A 27784-nucleotide genomic window follows, 5' to 3' on the forward strand; every position below is an offset into this window, starting at 1 on the left:
TTAACTTTTATATTTTTACATTTTTTTAAAAACATTTTTTTTTTTACTTTTCACATGCTTCAATAGTCTCCATGGGAGACTAGAAGTTATGATCTTCTGATCGCCTGTGCTACACCTAGCAGTGTTTCAGCCGTTTGCTGGGCAGCGCTCATAGCAGATCGGCTATGACAACCATAGCGGTCTCCTGCAAAACCAGGTTGTCATGCCAACCCATAGGCAATCCGCGATCATGTGACGGGCGCGCCGATAAGCACGTGCATGTTAAATGCCACTGTCAAAGTTTGACAGGGGCGTTTAACATATTAACAGCCGCATGTGGATTGCGATTCCACCTGCGACTGTTAGGAGCTGTTATGGGATCAGATCAGCTGTCATGTCGCCGGAAAGGTGCGGGGTCATTGCATCAGGTTTTCACACAATCCTTAGTAGATAAAGAGAACCAAATCAAACAAATGAGTCAAAACTATTTCACTTTGTCATTTTTTATTGAGGAAAATATGAATGGCAAAAACATGTGAACTTTTGCTTCCAGTATCTGGACTGACCCCAATAACTGCATCTAAACATTTCCGGTGATTGTTGATTGATACTGCACATCGGTTTGGAGGAATTTTAGTACATTCCTCCCTACAAAACAACTTCAACTCTGTTATGTTGGTATTTTTTTATTCGTTGAACTGCTTGCTTCTGGTCCTTCCACCATATTTCTATAGAATTAAGTAAAGAACTTTGAGTTGGCCATTTCAAAATTTTAACTTTTATTTTTGTTTAACCATTTTTTGTAGATTGAGTATGTGCTTTGTGTCAATGTCTTGTTGCATGACCCAGTTCTCTTGAGATTCAGAACATGGACAGATGTCCTGACATTTTCTTTTAGAATTTGCTGATAAAATTCATTGTTCAATCAATGTTGGCAAGCTGTTCTGGCCCAGATATAGCAAAACAGGCCCAAGATATGATACTAGCAGTGCTCTGTTTCACATATCATATCAGCTTTTTATGCTGTAGTGCAGTGTTTTTCTTTCTCAAAACATAACACTTCTCATGTAAACCAAAAAGCTCTATTTTCATCTTATCAGTTCATAACATATTGTTCCAATAGCATTCTGATTTGTCCTTGTGATGTTTCGCAAACTGCAGATGGGCAGCAATGTTTTTTTTTTAAAGTAGTGGCTCTCTTCTTGCAATTCTGCATTGCACATCATTGTTCCTCAGTGTTCTGATGGTAGAGTCATGGACACTAACATTAGCTTATGTGAGAGAGGCCTTTAGTTGCCTACTGGTTCCCTTGAATTCCTTTGTGTTCTTGTAGACTGTAATATACAGTACCTTACTCTTGAAGTGATCTTTGTTGGTTGACCAGTCCTAGGGAGGGTAATAGTGGTGTTTAATTTCTTCTATTTGTACACTATCTGTCTGAATGTGAATTTTTTTTTTAGGTTTTCAGAAATCTCCTTTCTTCACGCCATGATGCACTTTTACAAATGTGTTGTGAAGATAAAATCAAACTTTAAAAGATCACTGTTCTTTAAAGAAAACGGATTATCCAATCACAGCAGATTGTCATCCCATTGATTGAAAACACCGACTCTGATTTCACCTTCAAAATATCTCATAATCCTGAAGGTTTACATACTTTTGCCACTTACAGACATGTGATATTCAATCATTTTTCTGAATAAAAAATACATTTTTGATTAATTTGCATTATTTGCTTATCTTTATCTATTTTTAGGACTTATTTGAAAATCTGGTGTTCTTTTAGGTCAGATGTATGCAGAAGTATGGAAAATTTTCAAGGGTTCACACACTTTCAAGAACCACTGTAAATACTGCCATCTTAAAGAGACCTCACACACTTTTGTACCAATGTCTATAATAAACTGTCATTAAAGAAATTATGGTGTTTCCAGGTTCCGCTACATGAACCTGTAGGGAAAGCAAACAAAAAATCAAGAAGTCATTTAAGAGGTCATGTAAAAGGTTAATAACAGGCTGTGCTTGTTGGCCCTAAGGATCTATTTTTTCAGAATTTTACATCACAAGAAGGTACTGTGCTGTCTTATTATGTGTACTCATTGAAGGCTTTACAAATAGTCACCCACCCTTCCTTGTACATTTAATGGTATATGCATCTGCATGACAATATTATGGTGCATTTTGACATGCAAATGTTGTTCTATCAATGCCCATTTTAATAACCACTGAATGACTATATACAAGTCTATTGGCACTCATTTACAGCCTGTTTAACAAAGGCTGATGTACCATGATGGAGACAGAGTAATCATTTTATTTGCAGCACATTCCTTGTTTACAAGGGACGAGGTGTTGCCGGTAGGGATGTTTTTTTTTTGCTGGCATAAACTATTCAGTCAACCAGTGGTTAAGCATTTTACTCATTAACTGATTACTTGTGTAAATACATGCTTATATGTCATTCACAGTACAGTATGTTCTAACAGTTTGTGACACACCTTATGGTTGCTATCATTAGTGATTGTCATCCACCATCTGAGAACACTGTAAGCCTTAAGGCTCGTGCATGCGACCTTTTAAATCGAACAAGTGCTATCCGTGGTTTTGACGGATAGCACTAATACCCATGTTATTCTACAGGACTGTGCACATGACTGATTTTTTTCCTCGGACCGTGGAAAAGATCATTGACATGTCCGGTTTTGATATGAGTGTCGGATCTAATTCAGCTATGCAAGTCTATGGGTTCGTGGAAAACATCGGACCGCACTCAGATGACATCCGTGAGCAGTCCGATTTTCACAGACTGAATGAAGAAGGTGGAGAAACGAATATTTTTTTCCCTCTTCACCTCTGAGAAAAATGGATCCTGCTTTTCTTGGATGGAGAGAAAACTGAGACTACGTTCACAAATGTGTGTGAAATGTCTGTAAGCTGTTATATTTTTTTATCAGACAGCTTATGGACCTATAGAGTTTCATGGATCTATTCACAAATTCTTGAAAATCATGAATCCGAGTGTGAGATCCGTGAAACTGAGCATGTCCAATTTGGGGATCAGAATAGGACTTAATGGGTTTGTGTCTGACAAAAAAATCGGACAGCACCATGAAACTTCACACAAATGTGTGAATGTACAGTGGCGTGCAAAAGTACCCCCCCTTTGGCATTTTTTTTTGTGTTTTGCTACTTCACAACCTGGAATTTCATTGAGTGTTTGCATCAGTTCACGTAATGGACATGCCAACAACTGTGAACATTTGATTTTCTTTTTATTGTGAAGCAAACAACAAATAGGATAAAATAACTGAAAACTTCAGTGTGCATAACTATTCACCCCCCTAAAGTCAGGACTTTGTAGAGCCTCTTTTTGTGCCAATTACAGTTGCAAGTCACTTTGGATACGTCCACATCTTGCCACTGGGATTTTTGCCCATTCCTCAAGGCAAAACTGCTCTGGCTTCTTCAAGTTAGATTGTTTCCTCTGGTGCACAGCCATCTTAAAGTCTGACCACAGATTCTCAATTGGATTAAGGTCTGGGCTTTGACTAGGCAACTCCACAACATTTACACATTTCTCCCCCTCGAGTGTTGCTTTAGCAGTATACTATGGGTCATTGTCTTGTTGGAAGGTGAACCTGAGTCCGAGTCTCAAATCACTGACAGACTGAAACAGATTTTGCTCAAAAATATCCCGGTATTCTGCATCATCCATCTTCCCCTTGACGTGGACCATTTTCCCTGTCCATGCTGGGAAAAACATCCCCACAGCATGATGCTGCCACCACCATGTTTCACTGTGAGGATGGTTTCTTGGGGTGATGAGCTGTGTTTGTTTGGCGCCAGACGTAGCGTTTACCTTGGTGGCCAAAAAGTTCAATTTTAGTCTTATCTGCCCACAGTACCTTCCTCCATACATTTGGGGAGTCAATTTTTGTTTGTAAGTAAAGGCTCTTTTCTGTGCACTCTTCCTTAAAGGCCACCTCTATGGAGTGTATGGCTTATTGTGGTTGTATGGACAGATACTCCAGTCTCTGCTTTGGAACTCTGCAGCTCCTTCAGTGTTATCTTTGGTCTCTGTGCTGCCTCTCAGATTAATGCCCTCCTTGTCCGATATTTTTTTATAACCCAACCCTGACTTGTACTTCTCAACAACTTTGTCCCTGACTTGTTTGGAGATTTCCTTGGTCTTCATAGTGTTGTTTGGTTAGTGGTGCCTCTTGCTTTAAAGGTGTTGCAGCCTATGTGGCCTTCAGAAAAGTTGTGTATGTACTGATAGACTTCCTTTCATTAAGCATCTGACTTATGAAGGTAATTGCTTGCACTAGAAATTTTTAGAGGTTTCATAGCAAACGGGGTGAATACATATGCACATGCCAATTTTTAATTATTTGATCCCATAAATTTAATTGATGCCTATATTTTCCTCACTTCACCAATTTTCACTATTTAGTGCTGATGCATCACACACAAACCAGATTATACAAATATTTAAACATAGGTCGTAATGTAACAAAATAAGTAAAAAGCCAAAGGAGTGAATACTTTTGCAAGCCACTGTAGGCTTAAGCTGTATTTAAACTGGAAGATAATCGTTTACAAGCATTCTAAAAATCATTTCATGATTATCTTGCAATGTAAGTAGGCTGCTTACATCACCCGATGAATGAGCAAAATGCTTGTTCATTGGGTGTAATGATCTTTTGCACAACGGAGAACAATGGTAGCCTACGTGTCTGAGCAATCTATTACAGATCACTCCGTGTGCATCGTTTATTTAGGTCTGCTGGTGTAAACAGGCTACTAACAACCGATTCGTAAAGGTTTACTGGTGGGCGGTCATATCGTGCCACTGGTCGATCTCTGTAAATGGGCCCCTACTCTGTAACGTTACCTTGTAAGCTGCGTTTTCTTTTACTTAGGTTTTGTACTTAGGAATTCTATTTTCAGCTTGGTTACTTTTAGGATAAATGTCAGTTAGTCACAGAGAACTGAGAGACTGAATACAATGATTAGTCAGTGCTTTTTGCACTGCATTAAACAGTGCGTTTATTACAAGGTCAAACAGTGCCTTATTGTTTTTGTGTCAAGTTCGGTTAATATGATGCCAACACAAGGAGTGATTTGTGTGAGGTTGTTACTGTGTAAGTGGGGCTGTGTATATTTGGAAGGAAAAAAAAGAAATCTGAGAATTTTAACGTTAGTTGTTATTTTATTTCTGCACTTAATTGTTAGATACATTTACATTATTGTAAGGTTTTGTGCAATATAGTAAAATTTAACATAGTATGACATTTGTATTACAGTATATTTAGGCAGAATTTTCCAGTCACGATTCACACAAATTTCAATAATACTTTATACTAAATCATGAACATAGTCCCTCTACCTGGAGCAGTGTTGGCAAGCTAAACTAAACATTTTAAAGGAAATTTGTTATCAGGTTTTTCCCATCTAATCAGCATAATGTAGAGAAAGAGACCCTGGTTCTAACAGTGTGTTCCTTACTGAGCTTCTTATTGTAGTTTTGATAATCTCCTGCTAAGAAAACAGTGATTTTATCACTAGAGGGCTAGAAATCCTGCAGTCATGTAGTCCTCCATATTCCTGAGCTCTGAATAACCCCACCCCCACCACTGATTGGAAGTTTTCTGCCAATGTACAGTGTACACAGAAAGCTGCCAATTAGTGATGTGGGCTGGGTTATTAAGAGCTCAGCATTCAGAGAACTATTTGATCTGTTGCAGAGAAAACTGTGGTTTTATCAAAATGGCAGCAAGCAGCCCAGTAAGTGATATATCACTGGAATCACGGTCTCTGACCCTACATTATGCTGCTCTCAGATGGGGTAGAAAAAAACCTGGTGACAGATTTCCTTTAATACCACAACCATAGCTATTTGTAAATGTACTCTGTGTACACGATGTGAACTCTAAAGCTGATCTGTTACCAAATTTCACAATGCACACTGCCTACATAGTTAAAGAATAATGTTGAGTGAGTATGTTCTATTCCAAGTAATCTCGGGCGAGCTCCGAGTATTTACAGCTGCTCGGTGATATGGTTGAATCACTCCCTTGTGCATGATTTGCAACTGTTTGACAGCTTTATTACATGGGAGGAATGTGTAAGAAATAGACATTCCTCACATGTAATAAAACTGTCAAACAGTCACAAATCATGCACACGGGAGCGATTCAACCATATCACTGAGCAGCTGTAACTACTCTGAGCTCGGCCCGAGCATACTCGGCGAAAGGGTTAATAGAACATACTCGCTCAACACTATTAGAGAACCACTCCAGTGGGTTGTTTTTTTCAGCGCTGGAGTGGTGCTTCTAATCTAAGGTCCCTGGCCATAGTTTTATACCTACCCACCTCCGTCCTTACCTTTTTTTCGGCGCAACTCCATTCCTGCGGCTTCATTTTGTGACCGCAGGCTCTGACTTGCCGGAAGTCAGAAGTTACATCACAAGCGCTCAATGCAAGCCTATGAGAGCTGAAATGAGGCTCTCGTAGACTTGCATTGAGAAGTTACCTCCTGCTGGCTCCAGCAAACACTGGAGCAGTCTGGCAGGTCACAAACTGCTGGAGACCAGTGGGAGCAGAGCGGCGGCGATACTTGTAGAAGGTGAAGATCGGAGCAGGTAAGTATAAGGCTAGATGCAGGGTCCTTAGATTACAAGCACCACTTCAGGGCTGCAATAAAAAAAAAAAAACGCTTGAGTGATGCTTGAGCTTGGTAAACTAGTACTTTACCCCCTGTAACCCCTCCCTACTTATTCTGATTTCTCGGAATGACATATGTATGTACTGACATGAATCGGTTTAATCATGGACCAAATAAATTTTTATATTTTAGTTACCACTGATATCCGGTGAGCTGGATCAATTCCTCCTTCAATCTTCAAATTATACCCAAGGATGAGCCAGACTTGTGCAAGTCCACAATTCTCTTCCTGATATCTTGACTGATTTCATTAGACTCTCCCATGATGCTACACAAAGAAGCAGTGTGTTTCAGGTGTGCATTAAAATACATCCACAGGTTGTTTAATGGAATAGTGCAGTAATTTTAGTGAATGTAAACTTTTTACTTTGCAGTAAGTTATAAAAATGCCTTAAAACATTCTCTCTCACTCTCTCTCATTATTCTGTCATTTGGCAAATATTAAAAAGTATGGTAATCCTAATTGACCTAAAACAGGAAAGGTTTATTCTGATTTCATTTTAGATATTGAGAAAAACATGCATATGTGTCTTTTTATATACAGTAGTGTATGTAAACTTCCGGTTTCAACTGTAGATATCTTAGACCTGATGAGACTGGTGTACAACCTGTAAAATCTATGTCAGAATGGTTGTATAATCCTGATATCAAAATGAGTATTTATGAGTCCAGATATTGCCTAAAAGTTACGTAAAGTATTTTAACTAGTGATGGGCGAGCACTAAAATGCTCGGGTGCTCGATGCTCGGGTCGAGGGAATCAACCTGAGCAACGAGCCCAATATAAGTCTATGGGAAACTCGAGCATTTTTCAGGTAGATCTCCCCGGCGGTCTGCAGAGGGCCTAAAAATTGCCCAAATCGATGGTAACAGTGCTCAAATGACATGAGAACAGCATGGGGAAGACCCCTGGAAGCATTTCTGACTCCCAGGTCACTGCTGTCAACAATGTTGTCAGAGTTATTACACCACTTTTACGGACTCACAATAAAACATACAAAAACGAAACCAAAATGGATTTTCCTGAGAAATATGTTAAGGAACATCTTTTCCAGGGTAATGACTTATATGTAAGGCAAAATAAATAACCAAAAACAAAAATACTCCTCCACACCTTGGGCTATGTTCACACGTAGCGTTTTTGATGCGTTTTTGCACTTTTGCATTGCTTTCAACTGTGACAAATGCATTCACCGGGAAATGTTATTTTAACACCTTATCTGGCCATGTAGTGTGTGAGACATTATCAGACACATCCTGTTTAATTTATGAAGGAGGGACTCTGAAAGTCACAAAGCCTATTTTTATAGGGCCATCACTATTACTATTCTTAAAGGGCCAGCAGTCGGACCTCGCTATTCTTAGATAGCCATCAGCTGGCTATGCTTTGTTGTTCCCATTACTAAAGATTGGGTCTCGTATACTGTTATTGCGTTATTGCGTATGCAGTGAGTAGCAGGTCTGTCCAAAATTTGGACGAACCCAATACCCCATTGAAAATTTGGACGCACCCCAATACCCCTTTGAAGAGACTTAGAGGAGGGCCTCCTGAAAACAATGCTCCCATTATTAGGAAGTGGGTCTCCCATAGTGTTGGCCTATGCAGTGAATGCAAGGGTTGCCAAATATTTGGAGTCATTCCAATGCCCCTTGGAAGAGACGTGGAGGTCAGAGGGCCTTGTGAAAACAATGTTCCCATTATTAGGAAGTGGGTCTCCCATAGTGTTGGCCTATGCAGTGAATGCAAGGTCTGCCAAAAATTGGGAGGCATTCCAATGCCCCTTGGAAGAGACATAAAGGGCCTCATGAAAAACTGTTCCCATTATTAGGAAGTGGGTCTCCCGTAGTGTTGGCCTATGCAGTGAATGCAAGAGCTGCTAAAAATTGGGAGGCACTCCAATGCACCTTGGAAAAGACGTGGAGGAGGGCCTCATAAAAAAATGTTCCCATTAGAAAGGAGCGGGTCTCCTATACTTGTAATGCCCAGGCACTAAGTGTATGGGCTGACAAACATTTACCCCTGGGGAGAATACATGAACATACTGTCTAAAAAAAATTTTTACGGGCATCATAAACACCCTTTAAAAAAATTATGTGGGTGTTGCATCACGGACCACGGTCACCCTGGTGATATGGTGGTGGAGGATGAGGATAAAGAAGAGGACAAGAGCAAATAGCCAAAATCAGAAAGCGTATACCCATGTGTGGGTGTGAAAACTTGCATGGAAACACACATCCCAAAAAAAGACACTGGAGTTGAGTTTGTTACGCTGCTATCATTTGGTGGTGTTGAGAAGTCTGGCCCAATCCAGCCCTTGTTCATTTTTATAAGAGTCAGCCTGTCAGCATTTTCAGTTGACAGGCGGATGCACTTATCAGTTATAATTCCACCAGCGGCACTAAAAACCCACTCTGATAAAACGCTAGTGGCAGGGTAGGCCAGGACCTCCAAGGCGTAGAGAGCCAGTTCATTCCACGTGTCCAGCTTGGATACCCAATAATTATAAGGCACAGAGGAATCACGGAGGATGTTGGTACGGTCGGCAAGGTACTCCCTCAGCATCTTCCCAAACTTTGCACAACTTGTGAGAGTACCCCACGCCTCAGGGCCTGTGCGATGGGAGGGGCTGAGAAAACTCTTCCAAAACTTTGACCGTGTTCCCCTGCCTCTGCTGGATTGGATTTCTGTCTCTCTCGCCTGTACTCCTTGGTTGCCCAATGAACTGTGACCTCTGCCGCCAGCGTTTTCAGATGGGAATTTTTTTAATAGTTCCGCAACAAGGGCCTTCTCGTACTGCCCCATTTTAGTAGACCTGTCCGCCTCAGGAATAAGAGATATAAAGTTCTCCTTAGAGATATAAAGTTCTCCTTGTAGCGTGGGTCTAGAAGTGTCACCAACCAGTAATGACTGTCACCCAAAATTTAGAGAATGCGAAAGGCACGTGAAAGGCATTGTAACATAAACTCAGCCATGTGTGCCAGACTGCTAACAGGCAAGACTTCCGTGTCCTCACCAAGAGGATGTCAGACCATGCTCCCCTCCTCCTCCTCCCTGTTCTCAGGCATCCACGCTGAACAGATGGTAAGACAGTTGTGCAGGTAGTACAGTCTATAGCGCATGAAACTAGCTCCTGTTCTTCCTCCTCCTCCTCTTCCTCATTGTCACCCAATCAACATTGGGATGAGATGAGGCGCACAGGCGGCGTACTTTGACAAGCATATCCGGCAGCTCCAGGTAGGTTTTGAGAAACTGCTGAACCATGAGGTTAAGCACATGGACCAGGCATGGTGCATGTGTGAGCTCGCCTCGCCTCAGAGCCGCCACCAGGTTCCAGCCATTTTCACACACGACCATGCCTGGCTGTAGGTTCAGCGGTGTCAGCCACAGATCTGCCTGCTCTTTCAGAGCTGTCCACAACTCTTCAGCATTGTGCAGTTTGACACCTAAGCATATTAGCTTCAGCACAGCCTGTTGCCACTTGGCTGAGGCAGTGCTGCAGTGCTTCTAGCTTGTGACTGATGTGGTCATATCGGAAATGGAGGCTGAAGAGGAGGAGGAGGCTGAAAAGGATGAGGTGCAGGAGCTGTAGACTGTGGGGGCAACCCTGATTGACCTAGGGCCCACATTCCTCGTCGTCGGGAAGATGTGTTCCGTCCCAAGATCCGACTGCGTCCCGGCTTCCACTATGTTATGTGACATCAGCGAGATGCACCATCCCTGCCTACAAGCACTTGTCCAAGTGTCCGTGATTAGGTTGACTTTCCCAGTAACTGCATTGTTGAGGGCACGGCTAATGTTGTGGGACACGTGTTTGTGTAATGCGGGGACTGTAGACCAGAAGAAATAGTGGCAGCTGGGGACCGAGTACCGAAGGACAGCCGCCGCCATCAGGTTGCCAAAAGCTTCCATCTTCACGAGCCTAAAAGGCAACCTTTCGAGAGAAAGCAGTCGTAAACAGTGGGAATTTAGTAGTGTGGCCTGTGGGGCATTGGCTGCGTATTTGCGCTTGCGTTCCAAGGACTGGGGTATGGACAATTGAACGCTGCACTGGGACAAAGACGTGCTTGCTGATTGTTCTAGTTGAGAATGTGCAACGACAGGTGCAGGGCAGGAGGCATCTTCGCATGCACTATGGACAGGGGACTGGCTTGCACGCACAACAGCGGAAGAAGTAGTGGTGTCACCCACAGACACTGTTCCTGGACCCTGGGTTTCGGCCCACAAAGTCGGGTGCTTCGCTGCGATGTGCCTGATCATGCTGGTGGTGGTCAGGCTGGTAGTTTTGCTACCCCTGCTGATGCTGGCCTAGCAGGTGGGTGAAATGGCCTTTTTTGGGTTATGGGCAGAGTCTTTAAAAAACAACCAGACTCGGGAAGACCTAACAGTTGTACTGCCAACTTCCGTTGTGTTGGTGTTACGGTGAACGGTTGCCCGCCTTCTGTCTGCGGCCACCACACTGCTTCTTCCTGCCTGTTGGGGCGCTCTGCCTCCCTCCCCCTGTGTGCTGCTGTCCTCACTCTGCATGTCCTCCTGCCAGGTTGGGTCAGTTACTATATCATCCACCACCTCGTCTTCCAGTTCCGCATCCTGGTCCTCCTCCTGACTGTCTGGCAATTGTGTCTCATCATTGTCCAACTCTTGTGACACTTTCCAACCGTCGCCTTCGTATGACCGTGACTGCCTAAATATTTGGGCATCGCTACATGTGATCTCCTCTTGCCCCGCTTCAAGAGGACCAGGCAAGAGGCCCGAATTTATAAATGGAAAAGTGAACAACTCTTGAGAGTGTCCAAGTGTGGGATCAGTTGTCTCTGGGCACTCGGCATGGTGGGAGGAAGGAGGATCAGGGTGAGGAATATGCAGCCCAGACTCGCGGCTACTGAGACTTGACCGTGCGGATGACAGGGTGGTGGTGGTGGCTAAGTGACTGGAAGCATTATCTGCTATCCAACCAATAACCTTTTCACACTGCTCTGTGTTCAATAGTGGTGTTCTGCGGTCCCCTATTAATAGGGACAGGAAGGTCGAGTGAGAAGATGTGGGTGTTTGTTGTGGCGCAATTTCAGATTGCCCATGGTCTCGGCCTCTGCATGCACCATCACCATTACGTCCAGTTTCCCGTCCCTTGCCACATGCCTTGCCCATTTTAAATGGAGGACAATATCTTCCACCCTCACTACAAATGGCAGAATTTGGAGCGAACTTATATGTGATCCGTGTGACGGACAAGCCACAGTTTTAAATAGCTGGCCTGTAGGTAACTATTTTTATCAGCAAACTGGTGTCAATAACTTCGCTGACACACTGCAACAAAATTTCAATGGAGGACAGAAATGGCAATATTTTCAGCGCAATTATATGTGATCCGTGTGACGGACAAACCATAGTTTTAAATAGCTGGCCTGTAGGTAACTATTTTTAACAGTGCCAACCTCGTGTCATCGTGTCAATAAGTTCAATGACACACTGCAACAAAATTTCCATGGAGGCCAGAAATGGCAATATTTTCAGCACAATTATATGTGATCCGTGTGACGGACAAACCACAGTTTTAAATATCTGGATTTTTAGCGCTATTATATGGAAAGGACCTGGCTGTATTCTGCAGTGCCAACAAGCAAATGGCACAGAAAAACAGTGTTCTCTGGATTACTTTTTAAGCAAATAATCAGGATTAAGATATAAAAAAAAAATATTCCTGGCCCCTGATACCTGGGGCTATTTCTACAAATATCTGTAAAAGCACTAGCAGACAGAACTGGAATGGACCCTCTTGCTGTGCTATGTGCACTGCAATCTGCTATATACTCTGCCTGCCAGCCTAGCACTGATATCTCTGCAGCTTGATTAGTCCTCAGAAGGACTGTTAGTTGAGATGGATATGTGTCTCTAATATAGTCTCGTATATTACACAAACTAGAAACAAGCAAATCTCTCCCTAGCTCAGCAGCAGCTCTCCCTACACTGTCTGATTCCAGAGTGACTGTGACGAGCATGGCGGCGTCAGGTCTGATATAGACCTGATGATGCTGTGCAGCCAGTCAATCACTGTAATGCCACAACCAACAAGGCTGAGGCATTACAGTGTGTGGCAGACAATCCCTGCATGTTGATTGGCTCTGAAAAGAGCGGCAAACATGCAGGGAGGGGACCCGAGCTCCCACCGAGCAACCCCAGAAATACTCGGCGAGCACCGAGGATCTCGATCAGTGATAAGCTCGGGCGAGCACTGAGCAGTAGCGAGCATGCTCGCTCATCACTAATTGTAACTCCTCATACTGTATTGGGTTGGCATACAAAATGATTTTTGTTAGTGCTTAATGCTTGGAGCTAACCTTCACTAAGCAAACATCCGGATAAATTTGAACTTGTATCTAGTTGGCTGTTTGCCTTTTGCTTTGGCACATTTTCTCTGTCTCCATTTAATGTGTAACAAAAGGCATGATTAAACAAACATTGCTGTATGTATTTTAGGCTTGGAAAGATAGAGATGAAAAGCCAAAATAGCTGTTGGAAGGGGATAATGAAGCAATCCTATGCCTAATCATAAGGCTATGTTCACACGTTGCTTTTTTTATGCTGTTTTTCAGCAGCCAAAACCTGATCTCTTGGCAGTAAAAAAAAAAAGCTGCAGACAAAAAGCATCTAACACATTGGCAGTGCACTGAGTTGGTAGGGTATTGTTCAATTTCACACATTGGACAGGCATTGTTTAATTTTACACATTTGTGGGCTATTGAAATGGTCAGGCTTTTTTACTTTACCATATCTCACTAATTTAATTAAACTGTACTAATACTAACTATGCTCTTGTAAGAAAGCCAAAACATTTTGGTTTAAAATTGGGAAAAATCACAAAAATAAATGGGTTTCACATACTGCTGTACTTGCTTTCTTTTTCACTAAAAATGCTGCAAAAACTGATGACACCTGTAGAGATCTGAGACTGTGGGTTTTAATTATCAGCTAGGTAGGTTAACAATACAGCAATATTTTATTCCTTACATCCATGATAATACAGCAATTCCAGGTAAACGTCCAAAATAGAATTGTCTCAGTCCACAAGATCCCCTTCCCGGGACGGTATTCTACTGCCTTTGTTCCAGTATAGTCTGTAATCACAGTCCCGACGACAGGTAAAATGATGGAAGCATAGGTATCCAGTAGCAACAATACTTTAAGAAAGTTTAAATCCAAACAACAGATCCCACAACTGTAGCATTTTTATCCAGTCCAGTCGGTAACTGATCTCCAGCACTCCATATGCAATGCATCCATCCATCCTTCCAGGTCCTCAGTCTTGATCCTATTCCTTCGATGTCATTCCACACAACTCCTTGACTAAACATGTGAGTTTTCTTTTCTCCCTCCCAGGGATTAGCCCCCTCACCCTTAGACATTTGCTTTTAGCTGTAAGAATGAAAAATCGTTCAGAAGCCCATCACTGGTGACCACTGTGGTGATGGCTCCTCTGAGAGAATAATGGTTTAAGGCTCCTGAGATATGTTCATTGAATGGAAGCATTGATTCCTGAAGCTGAACTAATCACTGAGATTACTGGAATGTTGGACACTTTACAAGTCAAATTAGTGCACATACTGACAAGCAAGCAGAAATCTATGAAGCATAACAAGTAAATCACTAATAAAACATAATAATAATATTGACGGAACCGATGCTCCGAGCTGGAAAAAAGTCTGCATCTCTTAGAGCCGCAGACTCCGTTCTGCTTCCATTGGTCCAATAGTCTTAGAACAAGGTCAGCTCCTCACAATAACGTTTTTGCTGCTTTTTTTGCACTTAATCATTGCTTTCTATGGCTATATTCACATGTTGCATTTTTATGCTTTTTTCTGCAGCCTAACCCTGATCTCTTGGCAGTAAAAAAAACTGCAGACAAAAAGCAGATTTTGTTGGCTTTTTTGCTGCATTTTTCAGGACCCCTAAAGTTCAGCTTTGCTTCCACCATACAAGCATGAAAAATACAAGGTGTTAGGCCACCAATGCAAGACATACAGTCATATGAAAAAGTTTGGGCACCCCTATTAATCTTAAGCTTAATGTTTTATAAAAATTGGTGATTTTGCAACAGCTATTTCATTTTGATATATGTAATAACTGTTGGACACAGTAATGTTTCTGCCTTGAAATGAGGTTTATTGTGCTAACAGAAAATGTGCAATCTGCATTCAAACAAAATTTGACCGGTGCATAAGTATGGGCACCCTTATCATTTTCTTGTTTTAAATACTCCTGCCTACTTTTTACTGACTTACTAAAGCACTTTTTTTGGTTTTGTAACCTCATTGAGCTTTGAACTTTATAGCCAGGTGTATGCAATCATGAGAAAAGCTACTTAAAGTGGCCACTTGCAAGTTGTTCTCCTGTTTGAATCTCCTCTGAAGAGTGGCATCATGGGCTCCTCAAAACAACTGTCAAATGATCTGAAAACAAAGATTATTCAACATAGTTGTTCAGGGGAAGGATACAAAAAGCTGTCTCAGAGATTTAACCTGTCAGTTTCCACTGTGAGGAACATAGTAAGGAAATGGAAGAACATAGGGACAGTTCTTGTTAAGGCCAGAAGTGTCAGGACAAGAAAAACATCAGAAAGGCAGAGAAGAAGAATGGTGAGATCAGTCAAGGACAATCCTCAGACCACCTCCAGAGAGCTGCAGCATCAACTTGCTGCAGATGGTGTCACTGTGCATCGGTCAACTATACAACGCACTTTGCACAAGGAGAAGCTGTATGGGAGAGTGATGCGAAAGAAGCCGTTTCTGCAAGTACGCACAAACAGAGTCGGCTGAGGTATGCAAAAGCACATTTGAAGAAGCCTATTTCTTTTTGGAAGAAGGTCCTGTGGACTGATGAAACCAAGATTGAGTTGTTTGGTCATACAAAAAGGCGTTATGCATGGTGGCAAAAAAACACAGCATTCCAAGAAAAACACTTGCTACCCACAGTAAAATTTGGTGGAGGTTCCATCATGCTTTGGGGCTGTGTGGTCAATGCCGGCACTGGGAATCTTGTTAAAGTTGAGGGACGCATGGATTCCACTCAGTATCAGCAGATTCTTGGCAATAGTGTTCAAGAATCAGTGATAAAGTTGAAGTTACGCAGTGGATGGATCTTTCAGCAAGACAATGATCCAAAACACCGCTCCAAATCTACTCAGGCATTCATGCAGAGGAACAATTACAATGTTCTGGAATGGCCATCCCAGTCCCCAGACCTGAATATCATTGAACATCTGTGGGATCATTTGAAGAGGCTGTCCATGCTCGGCGACCATCAAACTTAACTGAACTGGAATTGTTTTGTAAAGAGGAATGGTCAAAAATACCTTCATCCAGGATCCAGGAACTCATTAAAAGCTACAGGAAGCGACTAGAGGCTGTTATTTTTGCAAAAGGAGGATCTACTAAATATTAATGTCACTTTTCTGGTGAGGTGCCCATACTTATGCACCTGTCAAATTTTGTTTGAATGCAGATTGCACATTTTCTGTTAGTACAATAAACCTCATTTCAAGGCAGAAACATTACTGTGTCCAACAGTTATTACATATATCAAACTGAAATAGCTCTTGCAAAAACACCAATTTTTATAAAACATTAAGCTTAAGATTAATAGGGGTGCCCAAACTTTTTCATATGACTGTATGTGCCACCATAAAAACATTTTTGGAGAAAAGGCAATATGATCAAATTATTTAGTGGAAAAAGATTTATGTCTGAAAAATAGTGATTATTCTGAACAAAAAAGTTCATATGAGTTCATGAAAAATACACAATTGCAAATGTAAAAACAGCAGTGAGAGTTAAATTGCTAGGGAGTATTTTACCTAAGACATTAGCAGAGCATTTTGTAGGTTGGGCATTGTTTACTTTCACATATTGGTATTGCCATAGAGTTGGTTGGGCATTGTTCAATTTCACTGATTGGGCAGGCAATGTTTACTTTAACACTTATCACAAATTTAATTAAACTGTACTAGTACTAACATCCATGCTCAGGTGAGGACACCAAGACATTTTGGTTTACACTTAGGAAAATCGCAAAAATAAATGGGTTTCAGATCCTGCTGTGCATGCTTCATTTTCGCTAAAAACGCTGCAAAATCTGATAGCAACATTTTTGCTGCTTTTTTTAATTCACTCATTGCTTTCTATGCGTCAAAAATGCTGAAAGAATTGAAAAGCTGCAGTTTTCCAAAAAGCAGCAGTTTTCCAATTCAAGTCGGGAAAAAAACAACAAAGTATATGTTTGAGATTTCTCAAATCTCATAGCTGTTGCTTGTACTATAAAAAGCAGCTTTTAATTTGCATAAAAAAGCAGCAATAAAACACAATGCGTAAACATAGCCTAAAAACCTAAGACAGAAACAAAATGAACATATACCCTCCGGTAAATAAATAAGTAAAATCAGTAGTTCATATAAATAACACAGGGTACTTAGTAAACACTGTTTTTGAACAAAAAAAGTGTAAAAGCCATCCCAACAGCGTCAAGGTGTACCCATATCAGAATGGTCCTAACCTCCAGTATTAAAACCTTACCATGTGTCAAAGTGATGTCAATGTGAATAAGGGCCGACCAGCACTGGGTCCCGAATATGAGTACCTAGCAAATGGGAAGCTATGAAAATGTAATGTCCAGCTCAAATATAGGGAGGCCACGTCCCTACCTGCACTGAGTGCAGAAACCTAAAACTTATCCGAAAGAAATGAACTGGAGTATTTATCAAAAACGGTGTTTACTAAGTACCCTGTGTTATTTGTATGCACTATTGCTTTTACTTATTTACTTACAGCAGGGTATATGGTCATTTTGTTTCTGTCTTAGGTTTTGTCTGCCAGTGTGAACATGCTCCTATTTTGCATGCATAGCAATTTATACTCTAGTTCATTTATTGGTACTATAAAACGCATCTTTTAATTTGCATTAAAAACGGCAGCAAAAATGCAACATGTGAACATGGCCTATCTGAGAAAAACACTGCAAATACACTGAAAGTATTGACATGCTGCAGTTTTTAAAAAAGCAGTAGTTTTCCAATTTAAATACATATGATTTGCCTTTAAAAGGACCAGCAGTGCTGCAGGCGATTAAGAAGTCGTTTAGTTGTGCCAATATGCATAAATATGAATAAATATGAAACTGTCTCCCTTAATGTGCATAGAGTTAGTGAATCAGTAATGGATCCTCAGAGGACACTAAGTAGAGGTTATAAAAGATAGGTACATGCAAGAGTGGTAATTAGCACAGACTGTTGAATCGTACCTCACAAAGAGCTAATTTCGCTTGCAGAGCGGTGAATATAAGATATACCTCATGGTGTTAGTCCGAGGTCCGGATGAGTGAGTTCAGCGTGTAGCTTCGAGGTGCTTGAGCGGTGCCCCGGCCGGTGGCACACGTTCTCAAAGTAGATCCTCCTCGGGAAGAAAGCTGGCAGAGAATCGCAGCGAGTCAAAGCGTTAAGGCCCCGTCACACATAACGAGATCGCTAGCGAGATCGTTGATGCGTCACGGTTTTCGTGACGCAATAGCGATATCGCTAGTGATGTCGTCACGTCTGACAGGTAGCAACGATCAGGCCCCTGCTGTGAGATCGCTGATCGTTACAAAGCTTCCTGGACCATTCCTGGGTCGTTGTGCTCCTGCTGGGCAGTGTGCATCGCTGTATTTGACACCTTATCAACGATCTCGTTAGCGATTCAGAACTGAGACACGTAGGCGTGCATAAATTGGACTTTTCCGCGCCCCTCGTCCCCGATTGGTGGTCACTACTGCGTCCTTGTTTTTCGGATCCCACCAGCGATCTCCGGCTGTGACTCCACTTTGAAGAAATCAGACATCTTTAGTGAGGTAGGTATTGTTTGGGGTCTTAAATGAGTTTCCATTTTTAATTCATTTATAGCAGTGATTTTCAACCAGTGTGCCGCGACACATGGTCGGGTGTGCCGCGGGGAAAGTTCCCCAAACTATGGTGCCCCCTGTGTTTTGTTTCCCAGCAATGCGCTCGATGCGCAGTCACGCCTTCTTACAATGTAGGAGACGTGTACAATAACACATGCGCAAGCTTTGAACCTCGCGCGACTTAATGACGTCACCGAGGCCGGCGCGTCATCCTGAGAGCGGAGAGACTCTCGCATTTGCCCGCCGCCAAGGTAATGCCCGCCAATAATGCTGACTATATGAGCTTTTGCCTGAGTATATGAACTGTTGGCAGAATACTCAGCATATGAGCTGGTACTTTTAGTACTCCAGCAGTATACTGCATATAACAATGAGAAATGGAAAATGAGAAATACTATAGTCATGAGGCTGGAGTACTACAAGTACCAGCTCATATGCTGAGTATATGAGCTGGCACTTGTACTCTGGCCTCATGGCCATAGTACTTCTCATTGTACCCCTTTATATTGCAGTATATGAGCCACATAATAATCAGCACCATATACTGTGGCGCTGTACAGTGCACATCACCACAGTATATGATGCTGATAATCATGTGCTCATATACGTGGGACTGTATTTATGAGGTTACATGGGATTGAATATATGAGGGGGTTATCCTTTTTTATTTCACTTTTTTAAAATAAATAATTTATTGAAAGGACCTCTGCCAGGCATATTTCACTCTTGAGGGCTAAAAAAGTAGCTCTTGTGGTGGTAAGAAGCTGATTTAAAACCCCCAAGAGTGAACTCCGTGAGAGTTGTATGTGACGCGCCCCTGGGCCTGTGTCGCGCTGCGTTGCGCACGCGGGAGCTTACCCGGAGCCGGATCTCTTGAGGGTTGTAGTCTCGTGGCGGTGACCCGGTCCGTGCCCAGGGAGTCAAACTGAGCGGCGATGTAACAGCGGTAGATGTAGGACGACTACGCCACCCGTTGAATGCAGCTATGGAGCTGCCGCTGCAGGACAGTCCGCTGAGGCCGGTGGATGGATGGTGCAGCATAGATGGTATAACCCCCAACGGGAGGGGTATGGCCTCAGGGCAGCAGATGTGGATGATGGGGGTAGCAGGAACCACTCAGAGACGGTGCGGTGTAATTCAGGGTCTTTACTGGTAACAACGATAGACCCTCCCGGAGTACTTGCTAGTGAACGGGGCCTGGTCAGTCCTTGAGCAGATGGGATCTCCCCTGGCCAGGCGGAGTTGTAGGCCTCCCAAACTGACTGTACTCTTCTGGCTACCTTGCTAGAAGCGGATATAAGTAGCCCACGTCCCTGAGTGTACCGTGTGGTGCTCACCCGTATGGCCGGTGACTCGGGGCCTTCTAATGGCTTCCGCTCCACGATGGCGGTGCTGGTCCCACACGTGTGACCGTGCCTTCGGGTTTCTGGGCCTGAGGACCTGAAATCCCCTGCCGGTCGGCTTCTGCTGCTGGGTAAGAGTTAGTCCCCACAGCCTCGGACGCCGGGTCCGGTAAGAAAGCTTCTCAGTCAGGGCGAGCTCTGCAGCTGCCAGCCCCTGACTCGTAGTAGTATTGCTTCTGCTGTTTCTTGTCTCTACTCTCCTTGACTGACTAACCCTGCCTCAGCCCAGGGTTTATACAGGGGAAGTCCTTCCCCTCCCAAGACTGGGCAGGAGGTGTGGCATGCACAGGATCCCTGACCAAAGGACCTCCCACCTGCTCTCAGACATAACATTACATTACTGTGGAAAACCAGACCCCTGGGGTGCCACATTCCCCCCTAGTGAAATTTAGTACTCCGGGACTAAACATATTTTAGAAAAAAAACATAACAAGATATAACAACAATAATAGTACAATAAGAAGAAACACATAAAGGTGGTCACGGCATGTCCGTAACCGGGTGTAGTCTTTGAAGAAAGCAAGGTGTCCATTTCACCAAAACAGGGAGACGTAACCAGGTAGGGGTCTGTCCTACCCCGAGTCCTTAACAGTCTCTAGTCCATCCTGGGTTACGCTCCAACTATGTACAAGGATTCCCGGTAAATCCACCAAGGATTCCTAAAAATAACTGGAAACACAAAATTATACACAAGCAACAATACACAGATAAACATAAATAAAACAATTTATACACTTCAAATCCTCCAGCGTGCGGGTAACTGGCCTCTAGTGGCCCTAGTGGACCTACGGAGCTGACTGTCTGGCCCTGAACTACAGGGTGTAGGAGCTGTCAAGGGTAAACTGGGCAGCTGTCTACCGGCTCTTTGTCTCACTAGGGGTACGGCAGGCTCACTATAAGCAGAGGGTTGATCCTCCTGTTCTGCTTGTGTGGAGTCTTCTGCCTCCTGGACCGGCTGTTCTTCCAGCTCTACCTGTTGCTCCGTAGGTGCTTGGGATGCTGGTTGGAGGAAGGTGAGTACGGGTACCACAACTGCACCATTGACTTGAGTCCAAGACCGAGGGAAGTCCCCGAGCACAGTACTAACCATATCTTCCCTTTCCTCTATGGGTCGATGGTCTTCTTGTTCCTCTTCAGGGTTCCTCAGTTGTTCGGGACACTTCTTCAGGTGGTCCCGGGATATAATGGCTGTGGTTTCCCCTCCGTCTTTACTGATGGTACAAACCTTCGGGTTCTCGTGGCTTGAGGGCAGTACGGTGTACGGGTCCTTCTCCCACTGGTCATCCAACTTGTGGAGCCGTCTCTTCCTCTTCAAGACCTGCTCTCCGGGTACCAGGGGAACAGCGGGAGCATACTGGTTGTAAGTTTTCTCTTGTCTTTCCCTAGCCTGACAGAGACTTCGCTCCACGCTCTCCTGTACTCTCCGGTACTGCTGCTGCCTCTCTGTGTCCCAGTCTGTTTCTGGTGAAGTGTCCTCGGGTGTCAGGACTCCCATTTCCAGGTCAACAGGTAACTTACCAGGTCTTGCCCTCATTAGGTAAGCCGGGGTACAGTTGGTGGAACCTACCGGGATGTGGTTGTATAGGTCCACCAGATCGGGCAACTTCTCAGGCCACAGACTGCGTTCTTCCAGGGGCAACATTTTTAGAAGATCCATTACCACCTGGTTCATTTTCTCACAAAGTCCATTAGTTTGCGGATGGTAGGGTGTCGTCCTTATCTTCCGGCAGCCATACAGATTGCAGAATTCCTGGAAGACCTCCGCTTCAAAGGCAGGTCCCTGGTCCGTCAGCACTTGGTCCGGGTACCCGTGTGGACGGCAAAAGTGCTGCTGGAAGGCTCTAGCTGCTGTTTGAGCCGTTAAGTCCTTGACGGGGACGACAACCAGAAACCGGGAGTAATGATCCACGATGGTTAACGCGTAGACGTAGCCACTTCTGCTTGGGGTCAGTTTTATATGATCCAAGGCTACCAGTTCCAACGGTTGCCGGGTGACGATGGACTGCAGGGGAGTCTTCTGGCTGGCACGGTCCTTCCTTCTCAGGTTGCACGGGCCACAGTCTCTGCACCACTTCTCGATGGTTCCCCTCATGCCTACCCAGTGGAACCGCTCGCGCAGCAGGAACTCCAGCTTCTTCCACCCGAAGTGTCCAGCTCCATCGTGGTATGCCTCCATCACCATGGCTGCGTCTCTTCGTGGCACCACTACTTGCCAGAGTAATTCATGCGTCCGGGAGTTAACCATTCTGCGGCACAACTTCCCTTTGTAAAGGAACAGTCGACTCTTCTCTGCCCATAGTTGTTTGGCTTCCTCCGGAGCGTCTGGTTCAAGGCGAGCCTCCGGCCGAGTCAGCATCTCCTTCACCAGTCGGACGGCAGGGTCGCTGTCTTGCGCTTCCGCCCAGTTGTAGTGGGGTAAGGGGTTCAACGTAGCAGCCTGCTTACTCCTTACCCGGTGGGAATACTGGATAGTCCCATGACGGTGGAATGCAGGGAGTTCAACTTCTTCCAGTCCCTCCGGATCTTCTCCTCCGTCCGGCAGGTTGGGCATCCTGGACAGGGCGTCCGCGTTGGTATTGGAGCGTCCTGCCCGGTATTTGATTGTGAACTCGTAGTTGGACAGACGGGCCATCCACCTCTGCTCCAGGGCACCGAGTCTTGCCGTGTCCAGGTGTGTCAACGGGTTGTTATCCGTGTACACGGTGAACCGGGAAGAAGCGAGGTAATGCTTAAAGCGCTCGGTGACTGCCCATACTACGGCCAGGAACTCTAACTTAAATGAGCTGTAATTCTCGGGGTTCCTTTCGGTGGGTCGCAGTTTTCGGCTGGCGTAGGCAATTACTCGTTCCTTCCCCTGCTGGATCTGGGACAGTACGGCTCCTAGCCCGATGTTACTGGCGTCGGTGTAGAGGATAAAGGGCTGGCTATAATCCGGGTACGCCAGGATTTCGTCCCCCATGAGGGCCATCTTCAGCTGGCGGAAGGACTCTTCTTCCAGCTCCTCCCATTTGAAGGGCGGCTTCTGGTTCTTGGCCTTCCGGGACTGGCCTATCAGGAGGTCCTGCATAGGTGCTGCCTTTTTGGTGAAACCGGGAATAAACCTTCGGTAGTAGCCTACCAACCCGAGGAACTGCCGCACTTCTTTTACGCTGGAGGGGCTTGGCCATTCCTTAATTGCGGTGATCTTATCAGGGTCGGGAGCCACTCCGTCAGCGCTCACCACGTGTCCCAGGTACTGCACCTTTGGTTTCAGGAGGTGACACTTGGAGGGTTTCACCTTTAGGCCGTAACTTGCCAGAGCTTCGAACACTTCCGCCAGGTGTTTCAGGTGGTCCTCATACGTCTTGGAATATACGATGACATCGTCCAGGTACAACAGGACCGTCTCGAAGTTTCTGTGGCCCAGACAACACTCTATTAGTCGTTGGAAGGTTCCCGGTGCGTTTCAGAGTCCGAACGGCATGCAGGTGAACTCGCTAAGTCCCATCGGGGTGGTGAATGCGGTCTTCTCCCGGTCCGCCTCTGCTACAGGAACCTGCCAGTACCCGCTAGTGAGATCCAAGGTAGAGAAGAAGTTAGCAGATCTTAAAGCAGCCAATGACTCCTCTATCCTTGGTAAGGGGTACGCATCCTTGTGTGTGATACGATTGATTTTCCGGTAATCTACACACATCCTCATGGTGTTGTCTTTCTTTCGGACTAAGACTAGTGGAGCTGCCCAGGGGCTACAGCTATCCCTGATCACCCCAGCCTCTTTCATGTCTCTAAGCATCCCCTTGGCGTGTTGGTAGTGGGCAGGGGGTTAGGGTCGATACCTCTCTTTTATAGGAGGATGGTCTCCCGTGGGGATGTGGTGTTCTACCCCCTTGACTCGCCCGAAGTCTAACGGGTGTTTACTGAACACTCTCTCGTACTCCTGAACCACCCGATAGACTCCTTGTTTCTGGTGTGCGGGAGTGGAGTCAGTACCCAGATGTAGTTGCTGACACCAGTCCTCCATGTTTTTCTTAGAGCCGTTACCTTCCTCCGGGTGAGATGGAGGCAAGGGTTCCACAGATTGTATAGAATTTTGGTTAATGGTATATAATTTGGCTAGCGTGGCATACCGGGGCAGGTACACTTCCCTCTCCCCGATATTTATTATGCGAACGGGCACCCTCCCATGGCGTACATCAACCACCCCCCGTGCTGTCAAAATGGTGGGCCTACTGTCCGAGTAAACTGGTTCTACCATTGCCTGGTAATCTCTACCTCTCAGACCAATAGCTGCCCGGCACCAAATCATCATTTCACTTTTTGGGGGCATGGCAATAGGAAAAGGGTCACACATTCTTACGCTACCAATCTCACCGCCGGAGAGTTCCCCCTGTTGCCGTCGCATCAGTGCCCGGATCTCTTTCTGGAGCACCCGCTGCTCGCCGGAGCTGGCGTTCTTGGCAACCTGCTGTAAAAGGAAAATCACCTCTGCAAGACAATTTTCAATTACATTAGTTCCTAGAGTTATTTTTGGGTGACTCTCATGTTTGTCAATATCTACAATGATCAGTCCCTGTGCTGCCAGTTCGACTCTACCGATTTTGATGGTCACCTCTTTAAATCCGATCTGTGGCACGGGCTGGCCATTGCTGGCGATGATACTCAAGTCATCGTCAGGGTAGCGGGTAATATCCGAGTCATTCCAGTACTGCTTAAAGAGCACGTACGGGATGGTGGTGACCTGTGACCCGGTGTCCAGTAGGGCACTCATGGGAATGCCATCCAGTACCACAGGCAAGACTGGACGTCCTCCCACATATCTGTCGCGCCAGTTCGATGGGCCTGGTGATCTTTTTCCTGGGGGTTGGCCCTCTACCCCAGGTTGTGCCCGTTTAAAGAACAGTACCTTGCCATATGTCCAGGTTGATTGCAGCGGCGGCAGATGGGTCGTCCGTCCTCGCTGTATCGGTCACTGGGTCTTCCTCTGGCCGGTGGGGTCCTCCTTGGTCGACGCCATGGGATGTCCTCCGGTCCGGATGCCAGCTGGATCTTCCCTGGGGTGGAAGCCTGTAAAGACTGCACAGTTCGGGTTAGCGCAGCAACGCTCTTAGCTAGCTCTTGGACCTGATGGTGTAGGTCTGGAGCCGGGTCATTGTCCAAAGCCTGCGCATCAGCTCCCACAGGCCCTGCCGACAAGGGCGCCGCCTCCTGGTGGTAAGTGATAGCAGGGCGCTTGTGGGTCACAACGCCACCCGGTGCCGGTTCTCGGAGCACCCGGATGGCTCTGTCCTTGAACTGTGCAAAGCCCAGATGGGGATCCTGTAAGGCCATTGCCCGCAACTGGGTTCGGTGGGTATTACAATACAGTCCCTCTATAAACTGTTCGGTCAACAGCCTGTCCTCGTTTCCCACTCCATCAGGGTCGGTCTGCTTAATGGCCCTCAGGGCCTCTTGTAGGTTTAGTGCATAGTCCCTTATACTCTCATGCGCTCGCTGCTTGCACCCGTAGAATCTAAGCTTAATCTCGGCTGAGGTGCGGGTATCAAAGGTGTCCTTCAGCCGGGTTAGTATCCCTGCGACAGTCTTCCTCCCAGGTGGCCAGGATTTTACTTCCCTTTTGGCTGCCCCGGTTAGTTGGGCCACCAGGATGCTCACTTTTTGCTCTTCTGTGAGGGGGTACACCTGGAAGAGGCTATCCAGCTTTTCTCTAAAGTCATGCAGGGTATGTGACTCCCCTGAGTACTGGGGTAGCCAAGCTGCTCCCGGGATATAGGGCATGGTGAAGGGCATAACTGCAGCAGCGGTAGCGCTGGCGGGGGTTGAGGCAGTGAAGCTCTCCTCCGTATCCGACATCTTCCTCCCCCCTAGTGGACCGTGGCCTACCTTGCGATGATCCTGTTCCGTAGGCCGCGGCTCCGCAGTGGATCGTCAGGGTTGAGGACCTTCCGTCGCGCTCCTGTGACGTCGGCGTCTGCTGGGCTCCTTCCAGGACCTTACGCAACTTCCGGACGTGAGGCGGGGCTTCAGTTCTCGCGCGCTTTCGGAGTCCACGCCCCTCTTCTTCCCGCGCGGCGTCCTCAAGATGGCGTCCAATGGCGGGAAAACTCCACGGATGGCGGGAAGAAGGCAGAAGATGGCGCCGGATGGCGGGAAACTTCACCGATGGCGGGAAGAAGGCTGAAGATGGCGCCGGATGGCGGGAATCTTCACCACAGGTAAGTTTGAAAAGTCTCTTTTTCAGGCACGCAGTACCCGGTGGTTGCGGGCACGAAATCCTGCCGACTACGCCAAAGTTGACGCGCCCCTGGGCCTGTGTCGCGCTGCGTTGCGCATGCGGGAGCTTACCCGGAGCCGGATCTCTTGAGGGTTGTAGTCTCGTGGCGGTGACCCGGTCCGTGCCCAGGGAGTCAAACTGAGCGGCGATGTAACAGCGGTAGATGTAGGACGACTACGCCACCCGTTGAATGCAGCTATGGAGCTGCCGCTGCAGGACAGTCCGCTGAGGCCGGTGGATGGATGGTGCAGCATAGATGGTATAACCCCCAACGGGAGGGGTATGGCCTCAGGGCAGCAGATGTGGATGATGGGGGTAGCAGGAACCACTCAGAGACGGTGCGGTGTAATTCAGGGTCTTTACTGGTAACAACGATAGACCCTCCCGGAGTACTTGCTAGTGAACGGGGCCTGGTCAGTCCTTGAGCAGATGGGATCTCCCCTGGCCAGGCGGAGTTGTAGGCCTCCCAAACTGACTGTACTCTTCTGGCTACCTTGCTAGAAGCGGATATAAGTAGCCCACGTCCCTGAGTGTACCGTGTGGTGCTCACCCGTATGGCCGGTGACTCGGGGCCTTCTAATGGCTTCCGCTCCACGATGGCGGTGCTGGTCCCACACGTGTGACCGTGCCTTCGGGTTTCTGGGCCTGAGGACCTGAAATCCCCTGCCGGTCGGCTTCTGCTGCTGTGTAAGAGTTAGTCCCCACAGCCTCGGACGCCGGGTCCGGTAAGAAAGCTTCTCAGTCAGGGCGAGCTCTGCAGCTGCCAGCCCCTGACTCGTAGTAGTATTGCTTCTGCTGTTTCTTGTCTCTACTCTCCTTGACTGACTAACCCTGCCTCAGCCCAGGGTTTATACAGGGGAAGTCCTTCCCCTCCCAAGACTGGGCAGGAGGTGTGGCATGCACAGGATCCCTGACCAAAGGACCTCCCACCTGCTCTCAGACATAACATTACATTACTGTGGAAAACCAGACCCCTGGGGTGCCACATATGTATGGAATAATAAATGATATTAGTACCGTTCTTCAGCAGTAATGTCCTGCTTGAATTGACTCTAGTGGCGTAGCACTTGGCTGCCGGCTCTATTCTACTTATAGAGAAAGCTGAGTGCTACGTCACTAGTGTCAATTCAAGCAGGAAATGCAGACCGTAGTAATATAAGTTATTATCACACACATACAGCTCTCACGAAGTTCACTCTTGGGGGGTTTAAATCAGCTTCTTGTCACCACGAGAGCTGCTTTTTAAGCCCTCAGGAATGAAATATGCCTAGCAGAGGTCCTTTAAGTGTGGCAGAAAATGTAATACTCTTCTATTTTAGTGTGTGGCTGCGCACACTATCTCAGCAGTGATGGAGAAGTATTTGAGAATGGAAAAGGCAAATGCCGAACAGGACCCTGGACACAATTCTAACCCAAATGAAGGCCCTAGTATGAGAGTTCGACAAAAGAAAAAAGACAAGACGGTGAGCTCAAGGCAATACAGTGAAAGCTATCTTTCAT

General features: G+C 45.7%; 1 long non-coding RNA gene across 1 annotated transcript in view; it reads right to left on the minus strand.

Moving 5' to 3' along the window:
* Positions 1–530: 530 nt before the first annotated feature.
* LOC141251964 (uncharacterized) overlaps positions 531–27784 on the minus strand; it is a 53579-nt gene continuing 26325 nt past the window's right edge. The window contains exons 4-5 of the long non-coding RNA XR_012313463.1: positions 6846–6977; positions 531–1929 (exon numbers count right to left, since the gene is read on the minus strand). This is a non-coding gene — a long non-coding RNA (uncharacterized lncRNA). The remainder of the gene's footprint in view (positions 1930–6845; positions 6978–27784) is intronic.

The sequence above is a fragment of the Phyllobates terribilis genome, unplaced genomic scaffold, assembly GCF_046119375.1.
Source record: "Phyllobates terribilis strain yellow unplaced genomic scaffold, ASM4611937v1 Scaffold_2__4_contigs__length_985480577, whole genome shotgun sequence".
Classification (NCBI taxonomy): domain Eukaryota; kingdom Metazoa; phylum Chordata; class Amphibia; order Anura; family Dendrobatidae; genus Phyllobates; species Phyllobates terribilis.